At 34.3% G+C, this 13,553-nt stretch overlaps 1 protein-coding gene across 2 annotated transcripts in view; it reads left to right on the top strand.

The window, feature by feature from the left end:
* LOC106871625 (mucin-5AC) overlaps positions 1 to 13,553 on the top strand; it is a 591,942-nt gene that overhangs the window by 261,182 nt on the left and 317,207 nt on the right. The window contains exon 3 of one of the 2 annotated variants that reach the window (XM_014918237.2): positions 6,033 to 6,123. The gene's annotated coding sequence lies outside the window, so the exon portion shown is untranslated. Of the gene's footprint in view, positions 1 to 6,032; positions 6,128 to 13,553 lie in introns of both variants that reach the window. The other variant, XM_052977025.1, reaches the window with a different exon arrangement.

The following is a 13,553-nucleotide window of genomic DNA, read 5'->3' as shown; positions in this document are numbered from 1 at the left end:
TCTTATTTCAAGAACATAACACACAACCTGGTTCATGAATTGAACTCACTACCTATTGATTGTGAGTCTGATGCTCTAACCACTATGCTATGTGCCTTCACTTATTCTTAATCTAGTTTTAAGATAAATCAAAATTTAACACATATTCAACATCATCATTTTAATGTTCACTTTTCCATACATTGCATGGATCAGATGACATCTATTGAAGCAATTCTCTGTGGCTAGATGCCTTCATCTGTTTTCAAACAAGTTATTAATTCCCTTACTTAAACTCAAACATGAACAGCGCAAAAAACCAATCATGATTCTCTGGATGATTGCAAATGAATAATACTGTATCAAGGTGAGGTTTGCTGAAAGTTTGGTTATCATGTGATGACATGGATACGCATGTCCATGCACATGTAACTATAACTCTGTGTGTGTGTGTTTGGAAAGTTGTATCATGGAACAGTCATTTTAACGAGTTTTTTAATTTATTTATCACCCAACGAGATATGTCTGCACCACCGGTTACTCCTGAACCAGTTTTTGTGTGTCAAAACAACTGCTATGATTAATAATATATTCTCGCATATTCCATCTTCTTTCATTTGTTTCATATATATATATATATATACCAGAGTAAGCACATAAATGCGAAACAGGGTGGAAAAAATAGTACTCAAATACTGGAGGTAGAGTAATGTTTTATTAAAAAGCAGCAAAAGTACCACCAAAATTGTTACTCAAAGTTTCATGTTCCCATTCATCAGACATTTTTGTTTTGAATGGAACAAAATAAGGTTATATGCATAAATATACAATTACTTTGATAGATACACATTTGAAAATGGCTTTGTTTTATTGGTCCTTTCAACTAATGTCTTTTCAATAACTGGTTGTATGAAATTACAATTGCAGTTTAAAAATGGTATAATAAAAATCAAAGAAAACCCTTAAATCAAAAATAGCTTAGATAGAAGGAAAAAAGACTTGAATACCCAGGGTAAATAATTAGTGGTAAAAAAATAATAATAAATTTAAATAAATTAAAAGATATAGCCGTTAAAAAAAAACACTTTCACGCTAAAATACATATACATACCAAACAACCTTTATATATACATACAGGGGTCGGACAAAATAATGGAAATACCTTAAAATTTCAAACAAATTTATTTTAATTGAGAGTAAGACCACCTTCGGCAGTAATTACAGCTTGAATTCTACAAGCTATGGACTCATACAAAGTTTGAATTGTTTCCAAAGGAATTTTTGTCCACTTATCACCTAAAACAGTCTCCAGCTCTTGTAGTGATGATGGTGGAGGATATCAGCTCCTTACTTGATTTTCTAAAATGCACCATAAATGTTCAATAATATTGAGATCTGTGAACTGTGGTGGCCAGATTAGATGTTCAACTTTCAAGATTGTAGCCCTCTCATGAAATCTGGTTTTGTGCAACTCCCAGTGAACAGCTTTTGTGGGAACTGGGTTCTCAAGGTGGTCATTAAGCTCTGCAGTAATTCTGGGAGCTGCACTTTTGTGATCCTTTCTAACAATTCACGTAAGAGTCCGACGGTCCCTATCTGTAAGTTTTGGTTTTCTTCCGGAGTTTTATTTCGACGAGGTTTTCCCCTCTTTCTCAAAGGCTGTCAGTACTTTCGAGACAGCACTTCTTGATACACCAAACATTTTGGCTGTTTTCATTATGCTAGTGCCTGCCATATGAGCACCAACAATTTGACCTCTTTGAAAGTCCGATAGATCTGTCATGTTAATGAATTTTAATTACCTTTTTCTGATGATATCTGAAAAAAAAAAAAACAGCAATTTTAGCAAAACACATTAAGCAACACTAATAATAAATCAAAAAACATAAAAGTAAACAAGCTTTTGACAGTTTTATAGATATTTCAAAATTATGATGCTATGTGTTTCCATTATTTTGTCCAACCCTTGTATGTACACTAAACATACAGGCCAACTTCCAAATCATCTTACTTTCTACTTCTATCTATTTTCCCTTTGTCTTTCTAATTTTGTATCTTTTTTCTCTCTCCCACCACTTGTTATTCTCTGATTTTCTTTCTCCCTCCTGTAACAACTAAGTTGTATAAGCATACAGCAGGAGGTATTATGCGCGCGCATGTGTGTGCATGAATACATATATATTGCATTTGTATATATTCATGTTTTGCCTATATTTGTCTGTATATGTATGTAGCCATGTACCAACGCCTGTATGTTGTATGTATATATGTATATACAGGTTGTTTGGTATGTGTATATACTGCTAAATGTATATGTATTTTAGTGTGAAAGTTTTTTTTAAATGGATATATCTTTTAATTGATTTAGATTTATTATCATTATTTACCCCGAGTATTCAGGTCTTTTTTCCTTCTACATAAGCTATTTTGATTTAAGTAATAGTTTTGTGATATTTTTGCTGCTTTTTAATAAAGTGTGTGTGTGTATGTGTATATATATATATATATATATATATATATATATATATATAGATATATGGTCGTTGTCTACTCCTTACACAGAGTTTGACCACCTCCTGCACCTACACCTTAGCCCTTTCATGGCGTCTGATGTGGCTTTTTAAACCAGACAATGTTTTGAAAAAACACCCACACAGATTGCACTTCTGATTTGTACTACCAATACCTGCAGGTATGTTCTGCTCATTGTGGATCCTACCATGTCTTTTAAGACCCCCATTGGATTTGCAAACCCGCTGGCACACACCACATTCAAACGTGAGCACAGACATATAATCAGAATAGCTGGTTGAAGTTTGTTTTCCATGGGTTCGCAGGTGAGATTTGAGGCCAGCCAAAGACAGACATGGTCTGTCATAGACTGTGCATATATATATATATGTGTGTGTGTGTGTGTGTATGCATGTATAGTAACAAAGTATTTTCGATTGTTTGGGAAATAATTATTAAAGCAAAAGCTTATAGAATAGGTGATAATAGATGTGACCTTTGTGTGGAAGACATGTGCCAAATTCACTCTCAGAAACACTATACAGGAACAGGCTATGAGATGTCCACACTGGATAAAATATACATTTAAATGATTTAAAGGAACATAACTTACAATCTATAGTAATTATACTAGTCAAATTAATTATTATGATATTTATATAAATAATACTAATAAATATAATTATTATAATAATAACAATAATATTATTGAGGATATGAACTCAAAATAAATGAAGTACCTCTAAATGAATGATGTACTTAATACAGTAAAATGTAAATAAAACTGCTATAATTAATTGTAATATGACTAAACATTTTATAAACCAAGCTTCAACTGTGATACCTGTAGAGGAGATTATAAGACCAGAATTCTATTTGATTTAAAAAGTAATGCTGTCACCTTCAACTGAATACCAATGCAGGAAGCTTGTTTGAATTAGTTTACTTTGAAAACGTCGTAAGTGATGGATCCATGAGGAAATTGCCATGACTAGGATGCATAATTGCATATAGAGCAATGAGTAGTTGCTGTAGTAGCAACATATGTTGGCCATTACTATATATGATGTAGATAAATCTCCACTCTCCTCTTGATCTTCAATTATTTATATATATATACACACACACACACACACACACATATATATATATATATGCATATATGTATGTATATAGGAATATATATATAGATGTGTGCATGTGCATGCATGTGTGTATGTATGCATGTATTAGTGGTAGTGTGAAAGTTAAATTGCCATAAAGGAATTGAGTCTAAATAAATCATATACTCTACAACATAAATTGAGTACTCTTCCTCATTCATTTATCAAGCACATCAGAGCACACTAAGTGTATATGTGTGTGTATACACTATATATATATATATATATATAGTCACACACTCATACATTCTTACAATATTTACTTATTCTCTTTTTATTTCTCACTCTTGTACTGTTGAAATCATATCCCAATTTGCATGTGAAGAACTGCCTTCCTTCCTTAAAACACAAGCTCTGTTCAGTACAAAACTGAAACTACTTGAATTTTTTTTTTTTTTAATATTTGTCTTCGAATCTAAGAAATGTAGTATTGATTTCTTTATTGTTTTGTTAAACTCTTTCTTTGGCACCAGTATGAATACATTGCCCGACATTTATCTTTTTAGTGCACTTTATATTTTACAGTCTCATTCATTGCAGCTTTATGTATTTGTTTAGTTTTATTTTTAGTCTTTTTCTTGGTAAAGGGAAGGTTGGGCACAAATTGTAATAAAAAGTGATAGAGAGAAATGTTCTTCATTTCATTTCTAGCTATTTGCCTATTCAAAATTTTTCCTTAACTTATTTGATTTTGTTTTCGCTTTCTCAGTCTGTATCTATCTGTCTGTCTGACTGTCTGCTTCTTTCTTTCTCTCTATCTAACTATCGGTCTATCACATTCTCTCTTCACCATGGTTTTATGATTATAAAGTTCACATCAGAATTTTATACTTCCAGGAATGAGTCCCACTGTATGAAACCTTAGGCAAGTGAGTTTTGCTGCACTCATGAGTTGCACTCAATCTTGTTGGTGCAAGTGGTTACCACGAAATTCTGTAGAAGTCTGTCAGAGGGACCGTGACTGTTGTTAGATAGATCACTTAACCCTTTTGATACCAACCAACCTATTGCCTTTGTATTTATGACACAGACCCCAGTCTTAAAGATCTCTAAATTTAATCTTCAATCAAAATTTCATGTTAATTTAGTTTCTGAACACCTGCTTGATAATAAGTCATTTTTTCATTAAACCCTTAATTATTCAAAGAAATTAATATAAACAAATGCTGTATATTTCAACAGAGCTATGATAACAAAAGGATTTAAACCACCAAATAGCTTTTAGGTGCTTTTAGCTGCAGGCTTCTGATCCAGGTCTCCAGTCTGAGAATAACCTGACATAAATTCTTTGTTTCTTGTAAGATTTATAGAAGTCATGTCAAATCTTTGTAAGCACTGCCTTTTCTTGTCTTACTATATTATATAAGAAAAAAGCAATTATTTTTCTCCTCATTTTCTCTCTCTCTCTCTCTATCTATCTATCTTTCTCTGTCTATTTGTCTATCTCATTCTCTCTTCACCATGGTTCTGACTCAAAAATTGCTGGCTTTGTGCCTAAATTAGAAACAGTTATTATTAATATTATTATAAAGGCGGCAAGCTGGCAGATTCGTTACACACTGGGCAAAATGCTTAATGATATTTCATTCATCTTTATGTTCTGAGTTCAAATTCTGCTGAGGGCGACTTTAGCTTTCATCTTTTCAGGGTTGATAAAATAGGTGCTAATCTGAGTACTGAGATCAATGTAATTAACTAACCCACTCTCACCAAATTTCAGGCCTTTTGCCTAAAGTAGAAAGGATAATTATTATTTTCACATTGGACTGGCAGAATCATTAATGTTTCAGAGAAAATGACATGTATTTGTTAAGGTTTTTTTACATTCTCAATCCAAATCCTGCTGAAATTATTCTGAGATTGATAAAATAAGATACTAGTCAAATAGTTTATTGATGTTTCATCATTGTTGTAACTTCTCCATGCTGCATACCGATCAAGGGGTCTGCTGCAAGCTGTCCAACTGACTATGACTATATGCTAAGTGGTTTCAGAACCATCTGCAGCCACTAAGGGACATGTTCAACTGACGAGCATTTTTTTTCTTGTCCATCTTTATTTTTGTGTTCAAATTCCACTGAAGTCAACTTTGTTTCCATTCTTTCAAGGTCTATAAAATAAGTACCAGCTGGGCACTTGGGTTGACCTAATGATTTTCTTCTTCCTTTTTGCCTAAAACTAGAAAGAATTATCATTATTATCATTATTTTATTATTGCAAAGAAAATTTTTTTTTTGAGTGAAGCTTTTCATTATATATATGTACATGTCACAAATATTTGATATACATTGTAAGTAAAATTCATTGAGTAAATATAGTAATCTATCTACTATTATGAGAATTACATTATAATCTACTTTTATAAATAATCTCTTACAGGCTGGGTATGTATGGCTGGAGAGGTGAAAAGAACTGTGGAGAAACAAAGCGAAGATCAGATGAGTTAGTAACTGCAGGCCAGTGTGAACAGGTAGGTAGGTGTTTCATGTTATCTGATATAAGTGTTGAATGTTATACTGAAATTTTACACAGCTTAGCTGCTACAATGTTGTACTTGACTGCATTAACTAATGAGATTAGATGATAGAGCTTTAAACTGTTGAAATCATCTTCTAAATGCTGTTCTGTCTTGAATACTAATACATGCTTACATAAGTGTACATGCACATATATCAAAAAAGACATGCATAAATAATTAGCACACATTTCAACATAAACATGAGAGTCTAGAAAGTGAGAGGAGGAGAGAGAATTGAAGGATGGCAGAGAATATTAGAGAGAGAGAGGAAGAGAAAGAGCGAGAGAAATTGACAGGCAAATAGATAGAAAGAGAGTGACATGTACAGACATACGAAATGGAAAATGTGTGCATACAAAGAGAGAATCAGATGGGAATAAAATGTGAAAGAATGATAAAGTCAGTCATAAATTGTGTGTGTGTTTGCATGTATGTGTATGAATAAAACAGAGAGAGAGAGAGAGAAATGGGAGAAAAGAAGAGTGAAAATAAGAAACTGAACAGAGAAAAAGAGATGAGTTTGTGTCAGATAAATATATTTTTTAACTACACTTGTGTACCTTTAGAAATATATAAACATATAAACATTCATAATGACTATAGGCATGGGTGTGTGGTTAAGAAGTTCACTTCAGAAACATTCAGTCAGGGGTTCAATCCCACTTCATGAACATTGTTGGCTGCTGTCGTATACTGTAGCTGTGAGTTGACCAATACTTGCAGATGAAATTAGGGGGAAAAAAATATAGAAACCACTACACTATATGCCCGTGGGCATATGGTATAGTGGTTAAGAGCACGGGCTACTAACCCCAAGATTCCAAGCAGCAACCTGAACAATAACAATAATGATAATAATTAATTCGTTTTATTGGCCACAAGGGCTAATATCAATTAAAAACATGTAAGGACAAAGACAGGACGAAGGTTACAAAAGGTTTTGTCCCAAAAGGTAGGAAAGTTCGTCTAAACAGAGGAAGAAAACGGAGAAAGATATAACAAATAAATAGATAAATAAATAAATAAATAGAACTCCCAAAGGGGGAGGCACTTCGAAAAAGGAAAGGTTACACATGGAAAAACCCATAAAGCTACGGGAGCCTGGTCAGAAAAAATAAGAAAGGGGTATAGAGCCCTTTCTCCTTTTACATTACCTTTTTTTTTTTCTACAGGTGTATTCTCAATAATCATCATCATCATCATCATCGTTTAACGTCCGCTTTCCATGCTAGCATGGGTTGGATGATTTGACTGAGGACTGGTGAAACCGGATGGCAACACCAGGCTCCAATCTAATTTGGCAGAGTTTCTACAGCTGGCTGCCCTTCCTAACGCCAACCACTCAGAGAATGAGAACCCAGGTTCGAAATTTCCCCAAGACACCTGAAGAAGGCTGGAGGGAATGTTGTGTTAACAACAAACAAGATGAGGACAAATATCCGTCGAATGTAAATAATGTAAATAATATACGTAGTTCCTCATCTCTTAAATATAGAACTAGAAACCTGTTGTTCATACATACATGTTTGATTGATTGATTTTATATTTCTGTTTGGTGGACATTAAGTGATGCTGCTGTTGATGGTGATGCTATACATAAGCTTTTGGACCACATCTCCAGTTTGAGGATACCTTCCTCCCTTTCACTCTTTCTCCATTCTTCCTACTTGTCTCAGGAAATCTGAGAAGGGTCATTGATTCTGCCCTTCCACCCAAGCAAAAAAACAAAAAGACCTACACTCTGACTTTTGTTTATAAAACATAACCTGTTTTTTTTCTGGGACAACTTTTCAGAGGAAAGGAGATATATTCCTTATAAGCCACTTGATGCAGAATTTCATGTAAATACATTCTTTCATGCAGTTTTATTCATCCTTGTTTGCTTCTAGGCAATATATTATACATTGTATTTGTATATGCATGCAAGGTGCAATCTGTTTTAATATGTTGGCACTCCATCACTTACGACGTCGAGGGTTCCAGTTGATCTGATCAACGGAACAGCCTGCTCATGAAATTAACATGCAAGTGGCTGAGCACTCCACAGACATGTGTACCCTTAACGTAGTTCTCGGAGATATTCAGCATGACAAGGCTGACCCTTTGAATTAAAGGCACAACAGAAACAGGAAGTAAAATTGAGAGAAAGTTGTGGTGAAAGAGTACAGCAGGGTTTGCCACCATCCCCTGCCGGAGCCTCGTGGAGCTTTTAAGTGTCTTCGCTCAATAAACACTCACAATGCCTGGTCTGGGAATCGAAACCACGATCCTATGACCACGAGTCCACTGCCCTAACCACTGGGCCATTGTGCCTCCACTGTTTTAATATACATATAAAATATATATATGCATACTTTCAGGCATAGCTTTGTTCAATCTTATATACTTTCAGACAATCAGTTATACATGTTATTTGTACATGCATGCAAAATCAGTTCTCATGGCTTAAATATTAGCTTCACTGATTTTGAGTAATGTGAAAGCCAAGATCATCATCTTTATCATTATCATCACCACCACCACCATCATTGTTGTTATCATCATCATCATCATCACCATTATCCTCATTACCACCACCATCATCATCACTACCAATATTATCATCATCATCAACACCACCATCCTCCTCATCAACACCTTTGCCAGCAGCAAATTAATTTTTATACATATTCAGATTAGTTAATTGTTTATTATTACCTCTAATAGCCACCACACCTCTTGTATGAACAAAAATTAATTACTAAGGTTTTTCAATATAAAGTGATTGATATTAAATAATCATATAACAATTTAAGACTTAACAGAAACAGGTTTAATAACAGAAATTGATTTACATTTCTAACACATACTAGATAACAATGTTTACCGATTACTTCCAGAGCACCAGCCAATCTCAAGTTATTTATCATCATCATCATCGTTATCATTCATCATCATCATCGCTTTAACGTTCACTATGCCATGCTTGCACACTTTTTTTTTTTTTGAGCCACTGAAGCATTCTGTATCAGTGTTATGCAGCTGGAATGCTGTGGCTCACTGGTGTTCTACAAGACAATGCTAGGTATGCTGCAGTGTAACTTGAATATAATTTTTTTCCTATACTTTTAGTTATATCTTTTGTTCAGGTGTGCCACCGAATTCTAAAAAGAATATAAGTGTACTGCAAGTGGGAAAAGGTTGCGGAGCAATGCTCTATATGGTCAGTTTGACCTCCTAGAAATAGCTGCCAAACTCTTCATGTTTTACTTAATATTCCTATTTATAAGTTTAGTCTAGAATCAAATTTCATCATACACATACGTAGATGCTCTTCTTGGTACCTTCCACAATTTTGCCACATTAAACTTATTTTTTGTGACCAACTGAAGGACTCTGTATGATCAATTTGACTTCCTAGAAATAGCTGCCAAATACTCCCTCAGTCAATGCTAACCAAAACAGAAAAGGACTTATCAGATAATGTAAATCAGTGGTTCCCAATTTTTTTTCAGGGTGCCACCCCCTTGGCTCCTTGTTCACATTCCTAGTACCCCCTCCCCACCCACCACCACACACATATAGACCTCTTTCTTCAACTAATTCAAAACATCAGTATTTCACAAATAAAATTTACCCAAGTTAACCCATTATTTTAAGGGGATTTTTAAATCCATCACCCACTTTTGGCCACTCTGTTATTGCCCCGCTTTTCTTCAATGCCCCCTGGACCTTTCCCCCCACCCCTCAGGGGCAGTACCACCCACTTTGGGAACCACTGATGTAAAGCCTGGCTGCATTGTGCTAATGAGAAAGTTGCAATGGCCATGTCTATAATGCATTTAATTACAGGTCTGTTCAATCAGAGTTGACCTAAGGTTAAAGAACAATGATAACAACATATATAAAGCTACTCTTCAGGTTTCACTTAATATTCCTATTTACATGTTTAGTCTAGAAGCAATTTCATCATAGACATACTTCGATGCTCCAGAAGCAAACCTTCCACAATTTTGTCACATTAAACTTATTTTTGTGAACCACTGAAGGAGTCTATGTTGTCAGTTGACTTCCTCGAGATAGCCACCAAACTCTTCATGTTTCACTTAATATTCTTATTTATTTGTGTAGTCTAGAAGTAATTTCATCATAGACATACTTAGTGCTCCAGGGTCAAACTGTCTTGATACCTTTCACAATTTTGTCACACTAAATTTCAAAGAAGGTGCAATGCATATTTAGAGAAAATAAGCAGTATTATGTTCCCTATATGTGCTAGTGTCATGAAAAATGCACTTAGTACATGATGTAAAGTATGTAAAGTGGAGTGTATCAGGAAGGGTATTCAGCTGTAGAAATCATACCAAAGCAAACATTAGAGTACCATGTAATTCTTGGACTCGTTGGACCCTGTCAAGCTGCCCAGTGCAAGCCATTATGGAACATGGGTGTTAAATTATGATGATAAGTACTTGTAGGGTCATGGTATTTTGTTATACAACCATAGTATTCTATAAAGTATATTAAACGTTTTTATAAGTCAATACCGTTGCCAGTACCGCCTGACTGGCCTTGTAGGGTTTTCGAGCGAGATCGTTGCCAGTGCCCCTGGACTGGCTCTTGTGCGGGTGGCACATAAAAGACACCATTTCGAGCGTGGCCGTTTTCGTGCGGGTGACACGTAAAAGCACCCACTACACTCTCTGAGTGGTTGGCGTTAGGAAGGGCATCCAGCTGTAGAAACTCTGCCAAATTAGATTGGAGCCTGGTGTAGCCATCCGGTTGCACCAGTCCTCAGTCAAATCGTCCAACCCATGCTAGCATGGAAAGCGGACGTTAAACGATGATGATGATGATGAATACCAGGAATGTGCTTAATATGTAAAATTGATACATCTAATAATGTTACACCACTATATTTTGTGGCTATTTAAGTGAGGTGTTCGTGGATGATTATTGGATTAGATGGTGTCTGATGAAGGAGGAAAAACTCTTGAAATATGGCATATATGCCCATTACACATTTTTTATCTTTGATCTCATTGTTTACATCTGACATCCCAGATATGAAATGTCATAACAAAATCACTGCTACCTATAATTTCTAGAGAAAATCTGTAAAGATAACCTTAGCAAATTATGACGAGGATGATAAAATGTGTGACAGTTGTTAGAAATGGCAGCCAATTCATCCTCAAATTACATTCCACTATCTGAAAAGAAAAAAGAAACTGATGTATTGTGTTATATAGTATTTGTTATATTTTGTATGACAAAATATAAAAGAAACATAATTATCTAGACTGGCTTGTTTTTGATCAATGACCTATTTGATCATGTTTGAAATTAAATTACAATGAAAATTATGGTTAACTGGACACTGGACCTATTTGACAGAAATCTAGAAAAATCCATTATAGTTCCACTAGCCAGTCTCGTCTTGTGATAGATTTAGTTCAGGTCAGTAAAATAGGACTGGAATTATTGGAGAGAATAATTTAAAGACCCACTTGAGACAATCGCCTGCTTAACAGATCAGTAAGTGTGAAGAGAAGTTATACAAGACACGAGAAAATGGTAGGAAGGCAATATATGTGTGTGTGTGTGTATATATATATGTGTGTGTGTGTATATATATATATATATATACACACACACACCTATATATGCATACACACCTATACACACACACACACCTATATATGCATACACACACACATATACACACACATATCCATACACACACTCACACACACAAGCATATAAGTATTTATATGAAAAAGAACTACATGGGAAAGCGAGATAAGTAAGAAAAAGAAATACTGTTTCATTAAAAGTGAAGCAGAATAGGTTGTACTTAACATTGGAGAGGAGATAAAGTTTGGTAATAAATAAATCATACTGACAGAAGTGTAATTGAATGGAATATGGAAGGACATTTGGTGGACTCTGAAATGGAAATTGTAGATGAGCTTGGATAAACTAAAGTTTAATCAGTATAACTATATTTAACAAAGGAACAGGTCTTATGGTTTAGATATTAAAAAAAATGTGTGATGGATAGCTAAACTGAAATATTCATTGAAGAATAAATGGTACCTATGTGAGCATGCATAAAAGAAATAGATAGATAGGTAGATAGAAATATTGATAGATAGATAGATAGATAATGGGAGAGAGGGAGAGAGTAGTATGTTATAACAGAGACATGCAGGTTATTCAGTTAAAACAGAGAAAAGTTATTTTGTTGTAGAATCACTATCAACTTTTGTATCCACTTTTTCATGCTAACAAGGGCTGGACAGTTTTTTCTCTCAAACTATGCTTTATGGCTGGATGCACTTCCTGTCACCAAACTTTTTATTCATTTCTTATGACAATTATTTTCAATCCAAGATACACATGATAAGACATTTAAATGTAGAGTACTTCCTGGAAATTACAAGGTAAAGTATTGACTGATTGTCAGATTAATAGGCTGTTAAAGTTAGGACTAGCTGAAGAAATTCTGTTGTGATATGGACTTCCTTGAACTATGACAGTTACCAAGGGTGAAAACAAACTAAAGAATCATGGCTTCAGTTTTGAAAATCATATGCATAAAAATTAACATGGTTGAATGATTAGTTTTAATATTAGAAAATAATCACAAAAGAAACACAGGGATTATTTGTATGGGCTGTCCCAGAGTGGAAAAATATGCATGATAAAGAGGAGAAACTGAGAAAAAATGAAAGAAAATGACTTCCATCATCATCGTCATTATTTTACTGTTCAATTTTCCATGCTGAGTCACGCAGAATTTATTAAGGCAGGTTTTCTACAGCCAGATGCCCATTTTGGCACCATTTCCAAGTAAGGCAATATTTTACTATGGCCAAGTATGATTTCACAGAATATTGGAGACGAAGGACACTACTTACATTACAGTGACACTTGTTTACATCTATCATGCAATGTCAATGCAAAGAAATAATAACACACACACGTGCACACACACACACATATACATGTACAAACACATACATATCTATCTATCTATCTATCTATCATACACATATATATACATATATGTATATATATGTATGTGTATATATATATATATATTTATATATATATATATATATATATATATATGGATCTAGTTCAAAACGGGGGCACCAGTATTTTCTTAACGAAACACTTTGAAACTTGGGACACTGGTAGAATGTGTCATATAAAACATCTTTTTCTCTTAGTCTTCTTAACAAAAAAACGTACATCGCAAGTTATTTCATGTTAAAGTTGTCGTATTTCTGTAATTTCAACCAATGACTGACGTCCATTCAGTCGAATACAGTAAGTGCTGACTACGTAAACAAACGATTCTGGCGGTGATAAAATTATTATTTCCTTGTCAAAAA

The sequence above is a fragment of the Octopus bimaculoides genome, chromosome 2 (genome assembly GCF_001194135.2).
Source record: "Octopus bimaculoides isolate UCB-OBI-ISO-001 chromosome 2, ASM119413v2, whole genome shotgun sequence".
Lineage (NCBI taxonomy): Eukaryota > Metazoa > Mollusca > Cephalopoda > Octopoda > Octopodidae > Octopus > Octopus bimaculoides.
The sequence above is the reverse complement of the archived record's forward strand: the minus strand, read 5'-3'. Positions and strand labels throughout refer to the sequence as shown.